The following is a 20700-nucleotide window of genomic DNA, read 5'->3' as shown; positions in this document are numbered from 1 at the left end:
CCCTTTTTTTTAAAAAAAAAAAAAAAAAAAAAAAAGACAAGAAACTATAGCAGACAAAAATGGAATTAAAAGACTAAACAGAACAAGAATTTAAAATAACTTTATAATAATGATTTTCTAAGAGATAGGGGAAGGTACTGGTGAATGAAGTAGGAACACAGAGCTTTAAAGAAGAGGCAGTTGGAAATTCCAGTAGGAAAAACATCATAGTTGAAATAAAGAAGTCAGTATATGAGTTGAATAGCAGAATAGATTCAGCTAAAGAACTGGAAGATTAGATTGATGCTAAACGGCACCATAAAGGGATAAAGAGTTGTAAGCTATAAAAGAAAAGTAAAGAGATATGATGCACAGAAGTAGAAATGTCAATATATGTTTAATAGGAGCGCTCAAAAGAGAGAAAAATGAACAGAGGGGAGAAATATTTCAAGGAACAATGATTGAGAACTTCTCAGAATTGAAGAAAGTTGAAAGGCTTATATAATGCCTCCTATAGGATGGATTTGGGGGAAAAAATACTCTAGACATTTTATAGAGTAACTTAAGATCAAAAGTAAAAAGTAAAATTTTTAAACTATCCAAGAAGAAAAGAGCAGATAAACTACATATGAAAAATGATCAAGTCAACGTCAGCTTTCCCAACAGTAATCCTAAATAAAAATTTTTTAAAAAAGAGCAATACAGTAATATTTTCACTGTTGCAGGAAAAAAAATCTTTAAACCTAGAATTTCATATCCAACTAACCCCTATTTAAAAATAAGATCAAAATAAAGGATAGTAACAGGCAGGTGAGACCTCAGAATATTCTCTTTGGAAAACTCTTGGAGGAGGTACTCTGGCAAAAAGGAAAAGAAATTAAGGAGAATGTTGGGAAATATATGGGTAAAAAGAAAAAGGAAAGAACTGAAACAACAGAATTTAGAAGTAAGATTTTAAGCAAACCTAACGTGGTGGGACAAGGTGAGAATCATCATGAAAGTGAGAGATACAGGTTGAGGACCATATTCAGGGGAAGAGAAAAACATGGATATACTTCAGAACTTAAGAAAAAAATGTCATCAGAAGTCTTAAAAGGGCAACCATCAGAAAAATTAAAAATAGAATGAATTACTTTTGACCAGTCAGCTTTTGCAAGGTTATGCTACAGTAACAAGCAACTCCATCTCAGTGGCTTGCAACAACATAGGTTTATTTCTCATTCAGGTGTCGGCTGCAGGCCAGCTACTGCAGGTGTGTTTGATATATCTTCCCAATTCAGAACCTGGCTGAAGGAACAGGTCTTATCTCAGCCTCACGGGAGAGAAAAAAAGTACAGTAGGGGAACCATATGATGATACTTAAAAGCTTCCGCTCAGAAATCGTGGTCAGACCTTTTTGACTCATATTCCATTTGTCAAGCAAATCTCAAGCTATGCCTGGTGTTAATGGGATAGGAAAGTATAATCAACTCACAGGGAAATGCTGCAAGTCACATCACAAAAGGCAGGGATGTATAACCCTACTGTGGGGAAAGTATAATCAACTCACAGGGAAATGGTGCAAGTCACATCACAAAAGGCAGGGATGTATAACCCTAACGTCTTTGAAACCAGGAAAGGAAAATTCACTCTGATTAATGTAAGGCATAAAACGGGAGAGGGGATAGAAACTTACATAAGACATGACATAAGATAGCAGAAAGGAGTACTAAAATACATAAAAATTATAACAAAGATAGGGAATCATATATGTGTCGAATTTTCTTAAGAAAGCGAAACCCAGTAATATATTACCTATAAGAGATGTATTTTAAAACAAAATGTGGGTTTCCAGTCTGGATGAGATGGTGTCGATCCATCTCCCTGCTCCTCCCCCACAAAGTGCAACTATAAACCCTGGAAATAATGCCAGAAGCAACCGAAGGAGAACTCTGAAATGTGGTAAGAAAGCACACTGGTTTGTGACCCTAGAACCAGAGGCACAACCAACAGCAAGGCATCTTGTGTCCCCATCCAACAGAAGAAGGCAACCAGACCCACCATTTCCTAAACCGCAACCTAGCAAGAGAAGGCAGCCCAGTAGGCTAGTTCATTCTCCCAAATTAAACAGAAGTTCGTCTGACAACATCAGGTAAGCCCAACACCGCTGGAGGGGGTGACTGATGGGGAGCCGAACCAACAAGCAGCCACGGAAAGTACTCTCCTGCCCTACTGGGCCTGAGACACCCTCCCCCACTGAGAGACCCCCTGGGCCCAGCCTGGGTTTCCCCTGCTACCCCTCAGGCAGCACAAGCCTAGACAAGTGAAATCCTCAGTAGCATCAGACAAGCCAAGCAGACCAAAATAACACCAGAAAGGCTCTGAAAACCTTACTGTCGTTAGAATAACCACCTACAAATGTAGGTCAGGACCTGTGTGCTGAAAGGCTAAGAGTTTACACAGGACCCTGAGACTCATAACATAATATATAAAATGTCCAGGAACCAATTCAAAAATCACCTGTCATACCAAGAATCAAGAAAAATCACAAGTTGAATTTTAAAAGGCAATCAACTACGCCAACACTGAGATGAATCAGACGTTGGATTTATCTGACAAGATAATTTTTTTAAAGAAGCTATCATAAAAATGCTTCAACAATCAATTACGAATTCTCTTGAAACAAAGAAAAAAATAGACAATCTTAAAGATTAAGTGATTTTTCGAAAGAACCAATGGACATTATAGAATTTTAAAATACAATAACAGAAATGTTTTTTAAAGAAAACCTCACTGGCTGAGCTCAGTAGTTAGAGTGAAGATGATAGAGGATAAAATCAGTGAACTTGAGGACAGATAAATAGATTTCACCCAGTCAGAACAATGGAGAGAAAATAGAAAAAAGAATGAGCACAGCCCCCAGGATGTGGGGGATAATAACAAAAGATCCAACGTTCGCATCATCAGAGTCCCAGAATAAAAGAGGAAGAGAGTGAGGCTGAAAGATTATCTCAAGAAATAGCGGCTGAAAACGCTTCAAATGTGGCCAAAGAAACAAACCTACAGACTCAAGAAGCTGAGCAAACAGAATAAACTCAAAGAAATCCATGCCAAGGAACATCATAATTAAACTTCTGAAAACCAAAGACAAATCAAATTTTTGAAAGCAGCCAGAGAGAAATGACGCATGACCGATAGGGGAACACCAATTCAAATCCACCAAATGATAGTGGATTTTCATCTGAAACCATGGAGGTCAGAAGGATGTGGCACAACATTTTTCAATTTCTCAAAGAAATGAACTGTAACTACAAATTCTATGTCCAGTGAAAGTATCCTTCAGAAATGAAGGGATATAAAGATATTCTCAGACAAAGGAAAACAAAAAGAATGTTTTGCTACCAGACCCCAGACCTATACTTAGAGATTGATAAAAGAAATTTTTTCAAATAGAAAGGAAATGATTTTTTTAAAAAAGAAATAGAATCTTGGAGCATTAGGAAGGAAGAAAGAACAATGGAAAGAACAGAAATATTGGTGCATATAAAAGACTATCCTATTCCTCATATTTGAAATTACACCACCACCTGATACTCAAGCTCCTGAAATTTGGAGAATTCATCCAAAATTTTAAAGAGTAATTAACACCACTTTTACACAGCTCTACCAAAAACAGAAAAGGAGGAAAATTTTCCCAAATTTATGAGGCCACTGTTACCCTGATAACAAAGCTAGACAAAGAAAGTACAAAAAAGGAAAACTACAGACCAGTACCCCTCTCACAACTTAGATGGAAAAATCCTCAATAAAACGGCAAACTGAATCCAACAACATATAAAAAGAATTATACATATGACTGAATGGGACTTACTCCAGGTATGCAAGGCTAGTTCAGTATTCAAAAATCAATCAATGTAGCCCAGCATATCAATAAGCTGAAGAAAAATCATTTGATCATATCAGTTGATGCCCCAAAGAAAGCATTTGATGAGATTCAACACCCATTCATTATTTTTTTAAAAAATTCTCATTAAATTAGGAATAGAGGGCAATTACCTCAACTTGATAATGAGCATTTACAAAGAACCTTCAGCTAGCATCATACTTAATGGAAAATGACTGAACGCTATCTCCCTAAGAGAAGGAATGAGACAAAGACGTCTACAATCATCACTCTTATTCAATGTAATGCTGCATGTTCTAGCCACTGCAATTAGGCAAGAGAAATAAAGAAACAAGGGGCATACAGATTTAAAAGAAAGAAATAAAATTTTTGTCTCTATTTACAGATGACATGATTGTCTACATAGAAAATCCCAAGGAATCTACAGAAGATTCCTAGAACTAATAATGAGTCCAGACAAGGTTTCAGGATAAAAGATAAAACACACAAAAATCAATCACATTTCTATATACTACCAATGAGCATACAGAAACAAATTTAAAAGCACAATACCATTTACAATCACTCCAAAGAAAATGAAGAATTTAGGTATAAGTTTAACAAAGTATGTGCAGGATCTGAATCCTGAAAAACACAAAATACTGATGAAATAAATCAAAGATCTAAATAACTGGAGAGACATACCAGGTTCATGGATTGGAAGAATTAACATAGTAAAGATGTCAATCCTCCTGAAATTGATCTATAGGTTTAATGCAATTCCTATCAATGAGGTTTTTGGTAAACACAGGACCAGTAAGATAAGAGAGAGACTGATTTATTATAAGGAATTGGCTCAGGTGCTTATGGAGGCTGATAAGTCTCAAGATCCACAGTTGGCAAGGTGGAGACTCAGGAGAGCCAAGTGTATAATTCCTGTCTGAATCCAAGTCTGAAGACAGGGGAAAAGCTGTCTTCAAGCTGATGTCTCAGCTTGAATACAGGCAGGCAGAGAGAGAGCAAGTTCTCTCTTACTCAGTCTTTTTGTTCTATTCAAGCCTTCAATGGTTTGGATGTGACCAACCCATGTTAGGGGAGGGCAATCTGCTTTACTCATTCTACGGATTCAAATGTTAATCTCATCTGAAACATCCACAGAGCCTCACAGACACACCCAGAATAGCTGTTAACCAAATATCTAGGCAAGTTGGCATATAAAATTAACCATCTCACAAAAGAAACTTTAAAAAGAAATAAATAAATTTAAAAAAATTAACCATCACAGTAGACAAGCTTATTCTAAAATTTATAGTTGGCCCTCCATATCCACAGATGTGGAACCCACAGATAATGGAGGGCTGACTGTGTTATGCCATTTGATATAAGAGACATGAGCATCTGAGGATTTTGGTATCTGTTGGTACAGGGTAGGGGGCGGGCAGTGGCCTGGAACCAACGCCCTGTAGATAATGAGGGATAACTGTATGCGAAAAGGCACAGGTTCTTGAATTGCTAAAACAATTTTGACAAAGAAGAATAAAGTGAGAGAAATCACTCTCCCAGATATTAAAATTTACTTTATAGCCATAGTAATCAGGACAATGTGGTACTGGCAAAGAGATAAACACATAAATCAATGGAACAGAAGAGAGAACACAGAAATAGACCTACACAAATATGCTTAACTGATTTTTAAAATTTTATTTATTTATTTATTTGGTGGCACCGGGTCTTAGTTGCAGTAGGCGGGCTCCTTAGTTGAGGCATGCAAACTCTTAGTTGCGGCATGCATGTGGGATCTAGTTCCCTGACAAGGGATCAAACCCAGACCCCCTGCATTGGGAGCACAGAGCTTACACCGCTGCGCCACCAGGGAAGTCCCTGCTTAACTGATTTTTGACAAAAATACAAAAGCAGCTCAACGGAGGAAGAATAGTGTTCTCAACAAATGATCCTGGAACAATTGGACATCCATAAGCAAAAAATGAACACCTAAACCTGACACCTTATACAAAATTTACTCAAAATGGATCACGAATTTAAGTGTATAGTGTAAAACTATAAAACTTTTAGGAAAAAATAAAAGTATGAGAAAAATCTTCTGGTTCTAGAGCTGGGTAAAGCATTCTTAGCAAGCATTCAAAGCAAGATCTGTAAAAGGAAAAACTGATCAATTAAACTTCATAAACATTAAAAACTTTTGCTCCATGGAAGTCTATATGACAAGTTACACAATGGAAAGAATATTTGCAAACCACATCTCCAATAAAGGACTAGTATCTAGAAAACATAAAGAACTCTCAAAACTGTAAAAAAAAAAAAAAAAACACACACACACACAATTAGAAACAACTAACGCTGGAGCAATTAGAAGCCCATAAGCAAATATATAATTAGAAAATGAGCAAACGATGTGAACAAACATTTCACCAAAGGGGACAGATGGTAAATAGGCAGAGGAAAAGATGTTTAACGTCATTAGCCATTACAGAAATGCAAATTAAAACCACAGTGAGATGTCACTATACACCTCTCATAATGACTAAAATAAAAAACAGGAACAACACCAAATGCTGGTGAAGATGTGGAAAAACTGGGTCACTCATACATCGCTGGTGGGAATGTAAAATGGTACCGCCGCTCTGGAAAACAGTTTCTTATAAAACTAAACATGCAATTACCATACAACCCAGAAATTCCACTCCTGGGCATTTATCTCAGAGAAAAAAAAAAATTATGTTCACCAAAAAAGAAAACAAAAAAACTGTAAAACTGTACACAAATGTTCATAGCAGCTTAGTTTGTAATAGCCAAACAATGGACATTTCAGATGTCCTTCAATAGATGAATGGTTAAACAAACTGCAGTGCAGACATACCACGGAACACTACTCAGCAGTTAAAAACAATAAACTATTGATACAAACAACTTGGATAAATCTCCAGAGAATTATGCCGAGTGAAAAAAGTCAAACTCAAAATGTTACATATTACATGATTCCATTTAAATAACATTTTTTTCAACAACAAATTAGTGGTTGCCAGGGATTAGGGATAGTTGGGGAGAGAGGATGGAGGTGGATATAGTTACAGAAGGGCAATAAGGATCCTTGTGGTAATGGAACTGTTCAGTATCTTGACTGTGGTGCTAGATACACAAACCTACACGTGTGATAAAACTGTAAAGAACTAAATGTGTACACACAAGGATCTAACCATCACACACACACACACACACACACACACACACACACACACACACACAAATGAGTATAAGTAAAAGTGAGAACATCTGAATAAGGAATAAGACTGGTGGATTGTATCAATGTCAATATCTTGGTTGTAAAATTATACTACAGTTTTACATAATGTTACCATTACAGGAAACTGGTTAAAGTGTACGCGGAATGGATCGCTCCATATTTCTTATATGCATGTGAATCTACACTTATCTCAAAACTGAAGTTAAAAAACCAAAATCTACAGAATAGTTGAAAAATAAAGATATGGTATGGCAGAGATGGATGACTCTCAATTATACTCATTCTTCCCTTCTTCTATATAATACAACACAATTTTCAACTGGACACAGGGCTTCCAGGAGTAAAGACTACATTTCCCAACTTCCCTTGCAACTAGGAGTGGCCTAAGACTAAATTCTAACCTTGGGATGTAAGCAGTAATGATATATTCAACTTCCAGGAAGTATTCTTAAAGAAAGGGGACAGGCCCTTCTCCTTCCCCTTATTCTTTCCTTCTTACTAAATCATGAGCACAAGGGACATAACCTAGGGATTGTGGAAGGACACCGGGTCCCTAAGGACTTTATGTGTCTGCCATAACAGCTCTTATCTGCCTATGTTTAATTAAGAAGAAATAAACTTCTATCATGTTTAAGCAACACCACCCTAGGCTTCTTCTGACTTTTATGAAATAAACTTCTACCTTATTTGGGACACTGGTATTTTAGGTTTTCTCTGACTACAGTTGAATCTGGACCTAACTAATACAAATAAAAGATATTCCATGGAAAAATAAATCACAGTTTTATTTTCAGACCATGTGGAATTCCAGGCCAACTGTAAGAGACAAAGAAGGAAGTTAATTCCTTTTTCAGCCATTATAGGGGTTTTTAGTAAGGGGAGACCCATCTTTGTTGGAGAATTCCTTGTTAGTCTTTCCATGGGGGATGCGAGCCCCTAAATCATACCAATATGCCAAAATATGGTCATTAAACTGTGTTCTAAGAAAAAAAAAAAAAGAACGAAGTTAAAAACTGTAAAAGAACAATAGACCAGGACAATATAAGGATCATGAATATATGTGTGTTTAATAATACAGTCTCAAAGACTGTAAAGCAACAGCTGACAAATACTGTGGGGGGAAAGAGACACATCAAAAACTGCAGTTAAGGAATTTAACATACTCCTCTCAGAAGCCAACAGATCAAGAAGACAAAAATGAGCAGATAGATTTGAATAATAGAATTGATAACCTTGAACTGAGATATAATGAAGAATTTTACACCTAAGACATGAGTGTATACTATTTTTTGTTTGTTTGTTTGTTTGTTGTGTGTTTTTTGTGGTACGCGGGCCTCTCACTGTTGTGGCCTCTCCCGTTGCGGAGCACAGGCTCTGGACGCGCAGGCTCAGCGGCCATGGCTCACGGGTCCAGCCGCTCCACGGCATGTGGGATCTTCCCGGACCGGGGCACGGACCCGTGTCCCCTGCATCGCCAGCAGACCCTCAACCACTACGCCACCAGGGAAGCCCCTGTACACTATTTTTTAGCTCACATAGAACATTCAAAGAAATACACCATGAACTAAGGCTACTAAGGATGATGATTCAACCATTTCCAAAGACCGTAATAAAAATAGGAATCGATACAAAAAGACAGTTTTTTATTAATCTCAAAGGTATAGAAACTGAAAACCCAAGCTACTTAATAATACTTGTATTAAACAGGAAATCATAGGGGAAATTACAAAATACTTAGAACTGAATGACAATAAAAACCCTACATGTCAAAATTTGTAAGATTAAAGTGAGACCTAAGGAAAATTAATGGCTTTAACTATATTTACCAGAAAACAACAAAGATGGAAAAAGTGAGCTAAGTATTTAACTCAGGAATTTAGGGAAAAAAAGATGACAGAATAAACTCAAAGAAGAAAATAATGAAAGAAAAAAGGGGTAGAAATCAATTTAAATGCCTTCAGTTAAAATATCACCTTATTGCAACTCCTAATGAATTAACTGATCTAGCCATTGATCACCAATTGCTACTAAAACCAAAAAAAAGAGTCAACCAGACACTGTCACTATGTTCCTCTTGAAGGAAGAATATAACCTACTTATGAGGTAGTTATGTAAAAAACATGTATATGTGTAGATATCAGTATAGATAGGTAAATATGATACAGATAGATATAGATGTAGGTATAGATATATAGATCAAATCTGATCAACCTTCTACATCCAACTGCAAATTTGCAGGAAATTTCATGAAAGTTCAATCAACTCTAAATTCAATGAAAGTTCAATCAAAATTCTAGTAGATTTTCTTAGACAGTTGACAAATTGATTCCAAAATTAATAGATAGAAAAATGAAGGCTCAAAGTCCACAAATAGCTAAATCAATTTTTTAAAAGAGCAAAGCATGGTGATTTGCTATATCAGATATTAGGACATAATACAGAGCTATACAATTTTATAAAAGTTTGGTTCTAACTCAAGAACAGACATATAAATCCGACGGAGCAGAAGAGAAAATACCTATATGTACAGGAACTTGATATATGATAAAGGTAACACCACAAATAAGTGGGAAAAGGATGATTTATTTAGTTGATGGTTTGCCAGTAAAACCCCAACTCATACCATACACAAAGGTGAATTCCAGGAAGATTAAAGACCTCAAATTGAAAGGTAAAATAATAGATCTAATAGAATAACAACAAATGAAACTCTTTTTGTGATCTTTGTCAGGGATGAACCTCATAATCAAAACCCAAATAGCAAAAACCATAAGGCAAAAATTGATGAACTTGACTATAACAAACTTAAAGATTTATATTAATTGAAAGGATGCTGTGCTTATTTCCTAGGGCTGCCATAACAAAGTACCACAAACTGAGCAGCTCAAAAAAAAAATTTATTGTCTCACCATTCTAGACGCAATAAGTCTGAAGGCAAGGTGTCAGCCAGCCCTTGTTCCCTCTGAAACCCACAGGGGAGAATCCTTCCTTGGTTCTTCTAGCTTCCAGTTTTTGCCAGCAATCCTTGGCATTCCTTGGTTCATAGGTGTATCACTCCAATCTTTGCCTTTATCACCATATGGCTATCTTCTCCCTGTGTGTCTCTGTCTTCGCATGGTATTTTCCTCTTCTTATAAGGACAACAAGCATACTGGATTAGTGTCCACCCTAGAGACTTCATTTTAACTTGATTACAATCACAAAGACCCAATTTCCAAATAAGGTCACATTCACAGATACTAGGGGTAATGACTTCAACATGTCTTCTTGGGGAATACTATTCAACCCACTACAGTCTGCCCTATGCCCCCAACCCAAATTTACATCCTCCCCACATGCAAAATACATTCACCCCATCTGAACATTCACGAAAGTCTTAACTCATTCCAGCAACAATTCTAAGTCTAAAATCCTATCTAAACATTATCAACTCACAAAGTCCCAAATCTCATCATCTAAATAAGGTATAGACGAGATCCTGGGTATGATCCATTTGGGGACAAAATTCCTCTCCATCTGTGGACCTGTAAAACTAGAAAACAAGTAATCTGCTTCCAAAATACAATGATGGGACAGACATAGAATAGACATTCCCATTCCAAAAGGGAGGAATTTAAAGGAATAAAAAGGTCACCATTTTCAAGCAAGTCTGAATCCCAGAAGGACAAATTCCTATGGATTTCAAGGCCTGAGAAAAATCCTCTGTAGCTTGATGCTTTGTCCTCTGGACCTGTAGTGATAGCTGCTGCCTCTCTGGCCTCTGTCTCTGTATCTGTGGATCTGCCCTCGGAGTCATTCATCTTTTTCTTCAAGGGTAGTACATGTTCGTAGTTGAGTAGCTCTATCACCTACTTTCCTGCCTATAAAATCCCAGAAGTCTGACAGCTTTCCTTTTCTTAACCAGCCTCTGTCCAAGCTGGCAGTGTTTTAACTGGCATAACATTCTCACAAACCTTGTGGGTTTCCTGTGTATGTCAAAGACATCTATGCCATTAGACAAATGTTCCCCACAGATACTTTCCACATAACTCTGCCTCTGTTTCTGGCTTCTGCTGAGATTTGCTTTGACCCATTGGTCACATACCTAAATCTCTTCAGCAAAATATTGTCCAGCCACACCTTTGGAGCTCTCTCCAGAGTGTGCTTTCTCAACAGTGAATTTTCTAATTTTGGCAATCAGCATAAGCCAAGAAACTCCCAAACCGTCAAGCTCTGGTTCCTTTATTTTTAACCATTTCTTCTTCAGTTGATCTCTTTCCTCTTGGAATTTGCTATAAGCAGTAAAGAGAAACCAGGCCACGCCTTCTACAACTTTGCTTGGACATCGCCTCAGCTAAATATCCAAGCTGAGTTCTGATTTTTACCCAACAACAGAACATAAATCAGCCAAATTTTTTATTTTATTTTTTAATAAGAATTGCCTTTTTTCCAGTTTCCAATAACATGTTCCTCATTTCCTCCTGAGGCCTCACCAGAAGAACCTCTAATGTTCATATTCCTAGCAGCATTCTGTTCATGATGAGTACTGTATTCTCTAAGATGATAGAAGCTTTCTCAACTGTGCTCCTCACTTCTATCTGAGCCCTCACTAGAATAGCCTTCAATATTCATATTTCTGCCAACAATCTCTTCAGTTTAATATAGGATTCTTTTATAATGAGCCTCAAAATTCTTCCAGCCTCTGCCCATTACCTAATTCTAAAGCCACCTCCACATTTTTAGGCTTTTGTTACAGCAATACCTCACTACCCAGTACCAAAATCTGCACTCGTTTCCTAGGGTTGTCATAACATAGTTCCATAAACCAGGTGACTTAAAGCAACAGATGTTTATCCTCTCATAGTTCTGGAGACCAGAAGTCTGAAGTCAAAGTGTCAGCAGGACCATGCTCTCTCTGAAGGTTCTAGAAAAGAATCCTTCCTTGCCTCTTTCAGCTTCTGAGGGCCCCAGGCATTCCTTGGCTTATGGCAGCGTAACTCCAATCTCTATCTCTGTCTTCACATGGCCTTCTTTACATGTCTTTCTGTGTCCTCTCCTCTTCTTATAAGGACACCAGTCATTAGATTTCATCTTGAGATCCTTAACTAGTTACATCTGCAAAGACCTTATTTCCAAATAAGGTCACATTCTGAGGCTCCTGGTGGACATGACTTCTTGGAAGATACAATTCAACCTACTACAGATGCTATGGACAAAATTAATAAACAAGTGACAACTGATAGAAAATATTTTAAAAGTCTAAAATCATGAAAGATTACTATCTCCAACATGCAAAAGAACTGTGAATCAACAAAACGTAAAGTCCTATAGAGAAAGAGGCAAAGGATATGAATAGGTAATCCACTGAGGCAGAAACTCAAATGAATAAAACTTTTATAAAGAGCTGTTAAGTCCCATTAATAACAGGAGAAATCCAAATTAAAACAAGGAAACTCTACTTTATGTCCATAATTTTGGGTAGAAAAATTAAGGTTGCTAATACCAAGTATTGGCAAAAATGTGGAGGAATGGGACCCTACATAATTTATATTGACTTTCCATCTTGCTCAGAGTAAAGTCCACAAAGCCCCGCATTTCCTGGTCCAGCTACTTCTCCAGCCCCATCTCTGACCACCCTCTGCCCCCCCCTCTCTGCTGCAGCCCACCAGCCTCCATTCTGTTTCAAGTGTGCCAAGCACACTTTGATGCCAGGGTCTTGGCATTTGTTTCATGTGCCTGGAATACACTTAACCCCATTCATGGCATGGTTCCTGATTTCCTTGAGGTTTCTGCTCAAATGTCACTTTTGGGGGTAGGCTTCCTTGACCACTCCGGTAACAGGGGAGAGAGGCTCCCTCTTTGCTTGGTATATTTCTCTCCATCACAGTTACAACTCTCTGACACACTTTATATTTTGCTTGTTTGTCTGTTGATCGTCTATCTCCCTCTACTAGAATGTTCACTCTGCTTTGCTCACTGCTGCATCCCCTGAGCCTAGAACAGTGCCTGGCATATTATAGGTGCTCGGTAAATGTGTTGAAAGAACAAGGAACTACTAATATTTATTGAGCAATTACTGGATATTGAATGCCTTCATTTAATCCTTACAACAACCATATTAGTCATTATTACTTCCATTTTACTGACTTGGATACTGAGGCTTAGAGGGTTTAAGCAATCTATGGGAGGTCACACAGACAGCAGACGATTGAGCTGGGACTTGAGCCCAGCCTGGTTGATTCCAAAACCCAGGCTCTTAAACATTTCACTATACTTCTGTCAATCACCCACAGGGTTCATAATTCTCACATGGTGGACATGAATGTTCATGGCTCAGTTCTCCTGCCATAGGGAACACAGCTGTCATTCCTCTAGATGCAAAACCACATTAGTGCCGAGGGCCTGCCTCCCCCAGGCTGCTCGACAATGACCAAGCACAACCGGTACTAGTGTTGTCATCTTCTAATGGCAGCTTTGGCTGGGGACTCTCCATCAGCCTGGCCAATGCCTTTTTAGAGCTCTGCTAGGTCTCAGATTCCTCCTATGCAATCTTCCTTCCTTCCCCCTCTCTTTTCACAGAGTCACACTGTCTACTCCCGCTCCCTCCCCTTTGTCCTTCACAGGGTTTTCGCCAGTGAATCTCTTGCACCCCAGATCCCATCTTGGCTTCTGCTCTTTGGGGGTCCTGATCTAACATAAGCATAGTACCTACTATAGCTGGACATACACACCCCCCATGACCCAGCAATTCCTTTCCCATATATATACTCAGAAGAAATGCATACATACTGTCACCAAAAGACATGCACAATAATGTTCACAGCAGCTCTATTCATAATAGCTCAAAACTGGAAACTACCCAAATGCCTATCAACAGTCAAATGGGTAAATAAATCATGGTATATTCACACAATAGGACATTATACATCAAGGAGAATGGACAATCTATAATTACTCACCACATGGATGGATCTCACAAACAGAATATTGAGTAAAGGAAGCCAATGTAAAAGAGTACAGACTGTGAGATTCCATTTATATAAAGTACAAAACCAAGCAAAACTAATGCATGGTGTTAGAAGTCAGGACAGTGCTTATCTCTGGGGGCCGGGGGTGAAGACTAGAGAAAGGAGTAACAGGGATTTCTGGGGTGCTGGGGATGTTTTGTTTCTTGATCTGCATAGTAGTTAAGTGGCTTGATTTATTTTTGGGAAATTCCGCACTTACAATATGTGCATTTTTCCCTAGGTACATTATACTGCAATTTTAAAATATTAACGAAAAATAGAAGATCAATGTTGAACAACACGCACCAGAATGACAAAATCACAAGCCAACTGATAAGCTCTAACCCTGTCCCCTGTTCCTGTCAGGGTTCCACCATCCGCATGGTCACTTCAAGACTCGAAAATGTCCCTTTCTTTAACCCTTGATGGCCAGTCTGCCACCAAATCCTGCTGGTCATTTCTTCACAATATCTGTCGGCTTTGACCTGGTTTTTTTGTGTTCCTGCTGTCACTGCTCCATCAGATGGCTAGGCTCAGCAGAAGCTGGCTTCTAACTAGTCTCCCAGCCTGGTCAGGGACTAGTGAGGCCAGCAAGGCACGCAGGGGGCTAAAATTTAAGGAGGCATCATTCTCAGGGTGCTGCAAGCATGGAGTTGACAGCAGAAAGTGATGTTTCTTTAAATTCTGCACCCAGGCACCTAGCTTGCCTCACACTAGTCCCTGCTCTGTCATGCTGGGTTAATCTTGTTTTCATCATGTCCCTCCCCTGCCGAAAGATTTACCATTGTCCCATCTGCCTACTAAATTAAGGATGATCCTGGATAGGTCATACCATCTCCTTTAGCCTCAGTTTCTTTATACATACAGTGAGGAGCCTGGACTTAGAGATGGCATATAGATTTCCTTTTTGAGTAAAGCAAATCTAATTGGCTATAACAGCTATCTGGAGCATTGGGTTAAGAAAGATTCTGAGGACAGTACAGATTCACTTGGAGAAAGGTACTGTGATCAAGTCCTGATATTTGGCATGAGTGAGAAAGAGTACAGGCTTGAAACACATACCAGGTGTTTGCCTTAAGTGACTAAGAACAAATTCTTTATCCTGGCATTCTAGACACTCCATAATCTAGTCTCATCATACAATGTTCCTGTTTCCTAGAGAATCAAGTGGAAAGTGTTCAGCCTAGTTTCAAAATACAGTATGGTGAAGTGCCCTGGGACAGCTGCACGTGCTGAGTTGCAGCGTGGTTACCTGTGGTTGTAACATCACTCTCAGGCCCACTTGGGCAGAGCTCCCATTGGTCAATCCTTGGGCTCCCACTGGGCTCATCTCCATTTCCAGAACCTAATTCCAAAATACTGTTCTGAACTCCCTCCAGGGAGCTGATTTATGTCCTGGTTAAGAGAAAAGGAACCCAAAATATTGTGCCCATTTGTTTGAGCCATGGATGGTTAAACAGGGTCATCTCTCACCTGCTGACCAGCCTGGTTCTCTTGGCTCCTCTGGTACCTGCTGGATTTGACAGCTCAGCCCAGAAGACAAAGCCCAGCCGATGAGCCCAGAGAAATGCCAACACAGGGCCTCTTAGTGGTGCCCCCAGGGACTTGCTCATGGGGCTTTCTGAATCCAGGGTACACACACACACACACACACACACACACACATACACACACACACACACAGACCAAAGTGCATGATTCATTGAATGGGGAAATCTCCCCAGTCCTAATTTTTCTTTTTTTCCCTCTTTCCCAACATCTTTCCACCCAAAATGGAGATGGCTGGGCTCTGCCTGAGCTGGCACATCCAGGACTCTGGGGTCCGAGAGAACCCAGCCGCCCACCCCCAACCCCTCATCTCTTCTGGGTGGACACCTACATGCAGCTACCCAGAAGGCAGGTACATGTACATACATGTACTACAGCAAGATTTGTGCTCTGCTTAGGCCGAATACCAGGAAAATGCAAAGCAGTAGTGGTTAATTCTCCACAGTGATGTATGGACGGTTTCTCAGAGGAGGTGACTGAGGTCTTACAGGATAAGTAATAGTTGGCCTAGAAGAGCAGAAAGGGAAGGGAAGGCTTGTGTCAAGGATGTAAGTAGGAATGAACTCAACATATTATCCAGCAGCTGTGGGAGCTCAAAACCCCAGGACAGGACCTGTGTGTCTCCAGCCCAGGACCTCATTTCACCTGCCTGGGGGTCTCGGGGACATTCCTAACATCCCTATCCAGGATGGACCCATTAAGTACCGCTCAATGGGTGAAACAGTAGGGAGATAACATTCTAGAGATCGGAGGTCCCAGAAGAGAACGAGCGGGGCACCTCTGCATCCCGTTCCCCTGGCAATGCCCGGCAAGTTGTCCTGCCCGGCTCCCTGCTGAGCTCATCACTGTCTATCCATTCAAGGGCCGGCTCCTGTCTGCTCATTGACTGAGCCCAGGGGATGGATGTGTGATGGAGTAAGCAATGGGGAGGAAGCGTGATCCCCTCCTGAGGTCATGAGACTGGTGGGTGGGGGCCCATCGCCATCCCAATGAGTGAATCAAGTAACCTGATTCTCAGGAAGGGATTTCAGTGAAGTCATCTGGAAGGAGAAGAACTCAGATACTGTGTGGCAGCAAAATATGTGAGCACAGAGGGCAAGAGGGGCAGCAGGGAGGGATAAGGGAGGGGGGGAGGCAGAAAGTTCCTTTCCCACTGTCCAAGAGCTCTATCCACCGACTCCGCATCCCCAAGACACAACTGCAGGCACCCTTCAAAGCCCTCCTCCTCCATGGAGCCTTCCCTGAGTGCCCCAGGCAGAAGGGCCAGAAGCACAACCAAGGTTGAGAACCACTCCCTCTAGACAGTTGTCTGAGGAAGCAGGACCCTGCAGTGGAATTAACAAGGGCTCAGGAGGCTCAATCTGGGTTTTATTTCCAATTCCGCCTCAACTAGATGGGTGACCTTGGTCAGCATACTCATCCTTAACAAGGACAATTTTCTCATCTGCCAGTTGAGAAGTGACCATAATACGTACATTTCTCAATATCGAGAGGATTACATAAGATATTTGTAAAGCCCCAGAACTTAGTAGATGCTTGATAAATGTATTTCTCTTGTAACATGCTTCATTTTCAAGCACACACCTCATCTCCTCATCTAGACCGCAAGCTCCAGGAGGGAAGTTTTGTAACACACACACACACACACACACACACACACACACACACACACACACACACACACACAGTGCCAGCACAATGCCTGGCACATGGACAGCTCAATATATGCCTTTCAGAAATAACAACTTATAGAGCAAGAGGGAGAGAAAGGAAGCAAGGAGGCAGAACCTTGAGAAGAGAGATTTGCTCCCCCTAAGGCTGGGCAGGAAGCTGAGTCCCATCCTTCTCGTCTAGTTGTCAAGTGCCTGTGTTCATTATCTTTTTTTTTTTTGCGGTACGCGGGCCTCTCACCGTTGTGGCCTCTCCCGTTGCGGAGCACAGGCTCAGTTATTTGTGATCAAACGATTTGATGTTAATGTGGATCTAATGTATAAATCCATACAGGTCCCACAGTCATTTAGTATTAATTAAGCAAGGCCATTTTAAGGCTGGGATTCCACTGGGCTTACTGCGCTTAGTGTTTAATGGCAGGAGCCACTTGGCCACTCCACTTTCTCTCCGCTCTTGCCTTGTCCCTTTTACCTCCAGAGGCCAGAGCTGGAGCAGAGTCACAGCTGCCCTGGGATGGACAGCGGTGCACAGGAGGACCCTGGCTGGGGTGCAGATAGATGATTGACAGGTGGGGAGTTCACTAGAGGCCCAGCCTTGCCCTTGAGAAGCTGACATTTCATGAAGAGGAAATAAGGGCTGCATTGGCAGAGCACTAGCCTGGGAGTCTGGAGAACGGGGTTTTAGTCCTGCTCTACTGCTGCTGACTGGCTGTGCAACCTTGTATAAGACACTCCCTCTCTGTTCTTCATCGATTAATTAAAGAGTCTGGACAAGCCAAGTTCATTCCCTCTATCTGGAATGCATCTCCTTCAGTTTCCCCCGGCTTCTTTATTCCACCTTTCAGGTCTCAGCTCACATCAGCTCATCCAGGAAGTCTCCTAACCAACTACTCCCCACCACCCCATCATTCTGGAGCATATTCTCTCTGCTTTATTTTCTTCATGGGACCTGTCACTATCTAAATTATCTCGGCATTTGTACTCATTTGTTTGCCTGTATATTATCTCTGTCTCCTCCCACTACAAACTCCACAAACCAAGGACTTCATCTGTCTTATTCAACACTTTAACACCAGTTCCCGGATCAGTACCTATCCTGTACGTGGCACATGTATATGGCACATGGCAGGGGCTCAAAAAATAATCAACCACTGAATGAATCATTAGGTGATCACTAAAACCCCTTCAAGATGGGCATTCAATGGCCCTTGACATCTGGGCCCAGAAAGCAAGGGCAAAATTGGGTGCAGACAGAGCTGGGTTAGCCAGGAAGACTGGTGGGGGAAGGATGATTGGGACAAGTTCCAAGGGATGGAGCAAAGCCGGCCTGGAGGGGAGGAAAAGATGGGTGCTGCCTTGAGCAGACGTCAGACATGAGCCACAATGGTGGAGTCTCAGCAGCTGCTACCCCTTTGGGCTTCCAGCCAAGACCATTTGGTGAAACTATATTAATAATCACAATACAAGAATCCCTGCGGACAGGGACAGTTTCCCTTCAGGCACCACCATGCATATCACTTCACATTATTCTCTTGCCATCCCCTTGATACGGGGGATGGGGAGATATCTTCTGTCATTTATAACACTTATATAAAATTAATAACGCCAAAATTATCCATTTGTATAGTACTTTCCAGTTTCCAGAACACACTTTCCTATACAAGAAGGCTAGTACATTCCCCGTTTTGCAGAGGAGAAGACCCAGGGAGATGAAGTGACTTGTCCAAAGTCACTCATGGAATAGGTAGCCTGAAAAACTCAAACACAAAACTCAAACACTGTCTACAACCCAGTAGCCTGCTTTCCAGATGAGGAAACCGAGGCACAGGGTACCTGGTGAGATTATGACAGTCCCCTCCACATATACCCAGGAGGACTAAACTCCTTGCAGGGCCAGGGTGAGGCCTGATGAGAACAGGGGGAAGGGAACAATCTCCCTTTCAGACTGCAGCATGGAGATGGAGATTAGCCCAGATGAAATATTTCATTATTCTAGTTCAGGGAGACAGCATCAGAGAACCATGGTATTACAGACTCCTAGAATTTTTAAGCTGAAAAGGATGATGGAGATATCTCCTATCTCTTTATACTAAGATTATATATAGGGCTCAGTTCCTGGTTCTAAGCTCTTTGACTTATCATATAATTTCTGAAATGAAAAGCAAGATGCCATGCACAAAGTAGGCCCAATGAATATCTGATGCAGGGTCGAGCACTGAAAGCAGACAAGTAAGGCAGATCAAGGGTAACAAGTCAAACCGTGGTGGCCACTCGGCCTCAATGTTGGGGTCCAATAGGGAGTGGTGAGGACTGTGGCAAGTTGGAGACTATAAACCTGTCTGAGGGGGGTATTACTGCAGCCAATCGTTGCCATGGAGGCATGCAGGCTCAGTGTTATACCAATTCTTAAAATTTCCAAAGAAACGCCAGAGATGAAGATCTCTGTTAGAAAGTCTAGAATTTTAAATGTTGGCATGTAAATGTAAAGCACTGTGTGAGCCAAGCAAAATATGTCTAACAGCAAGTTTCCATCCATTGACACCTGTAGTTAAGTAGATAACTCAGCTCTGTTCAACCCCTTCATTGTGCAGAGGGGGCAACTCCTAGAGTTAAGCTATGGTCCTGAGATCACAAGCAATTAGGGGCAAAGACTAATCGCTCCAGATTTCTAATCCAATTCTTAAACTGTTGACCCAGAGATCAGGCATCTGAGAATCCAGTAGGTTTGGAGACACATCACTACATGGTTTGATGTCCTGCATCCACACATTCCATCCAGCCCAGACCCTGGCCCAGCAGGCAGGGTCCATCCTTCCGCCTGACCTGGAAGGCCTCACCCACAGAAGATGGGCAAGGGATGGAGGTAGCACCTCCTGATCTCCTTCCATCCAACGCCTTGGGAGGTCCCCCCACCCTCTTCACAATGCCCCATCCTCAGGCCACTTAGAATGCAGCACCGTGGCACAAGCCAGCTGTCACTTAGGCACTTACAGGCATAACCGTGGAAAAACCAAAGCACTGTTATTACACTTAATAACCAGTTTCCACATCATCAACTCATTGGAGTCTGAGAGGCGCTGTTAGGGTGTCAGCTCCCTCAGCCTAACAAGTCAGCACTAGAGGGGGGCACAGGTGGGGCTGGGCGCCAGCCTCCAGGAGTTACTCTGTCCCCTTCCTGCCTCACGCAGAGGACACTCACCCAAGGCCAGCCTGAGGCTCATTCCTGCCCTCTCCCCCGACCCGACAGTGCTCAGGAGCTTAGCAGCTATACCAATGGCATCCAGGGTTTGGAGGAGGGCCAGAACCCCAGAGAAGGGGGGTCTGGGCCCTGACTGGTATCTGAACAGGAGGAAGCAAACTGGCTTGGCAGACTGGGGCCCAGGGGTCTGGAGA

This window comes from Lipotes vexillifer, unplaced genomic scaffold (assembly GCF_000442215.2).
Source record: "Lipotes vexillifer unplaced genomic scaffold, Lipotes_vexillifer_v1.1 scaffold931, whole genome shotgun sequence".
NCBI lineage: Eukaryota > Metazoa > Chordata > Mammalia > Artiodactyla > Lipotidae > Lipotes > Lipotes vexillifer.
Note: the sequence above shows the minus strand (reverse complement) of the source record.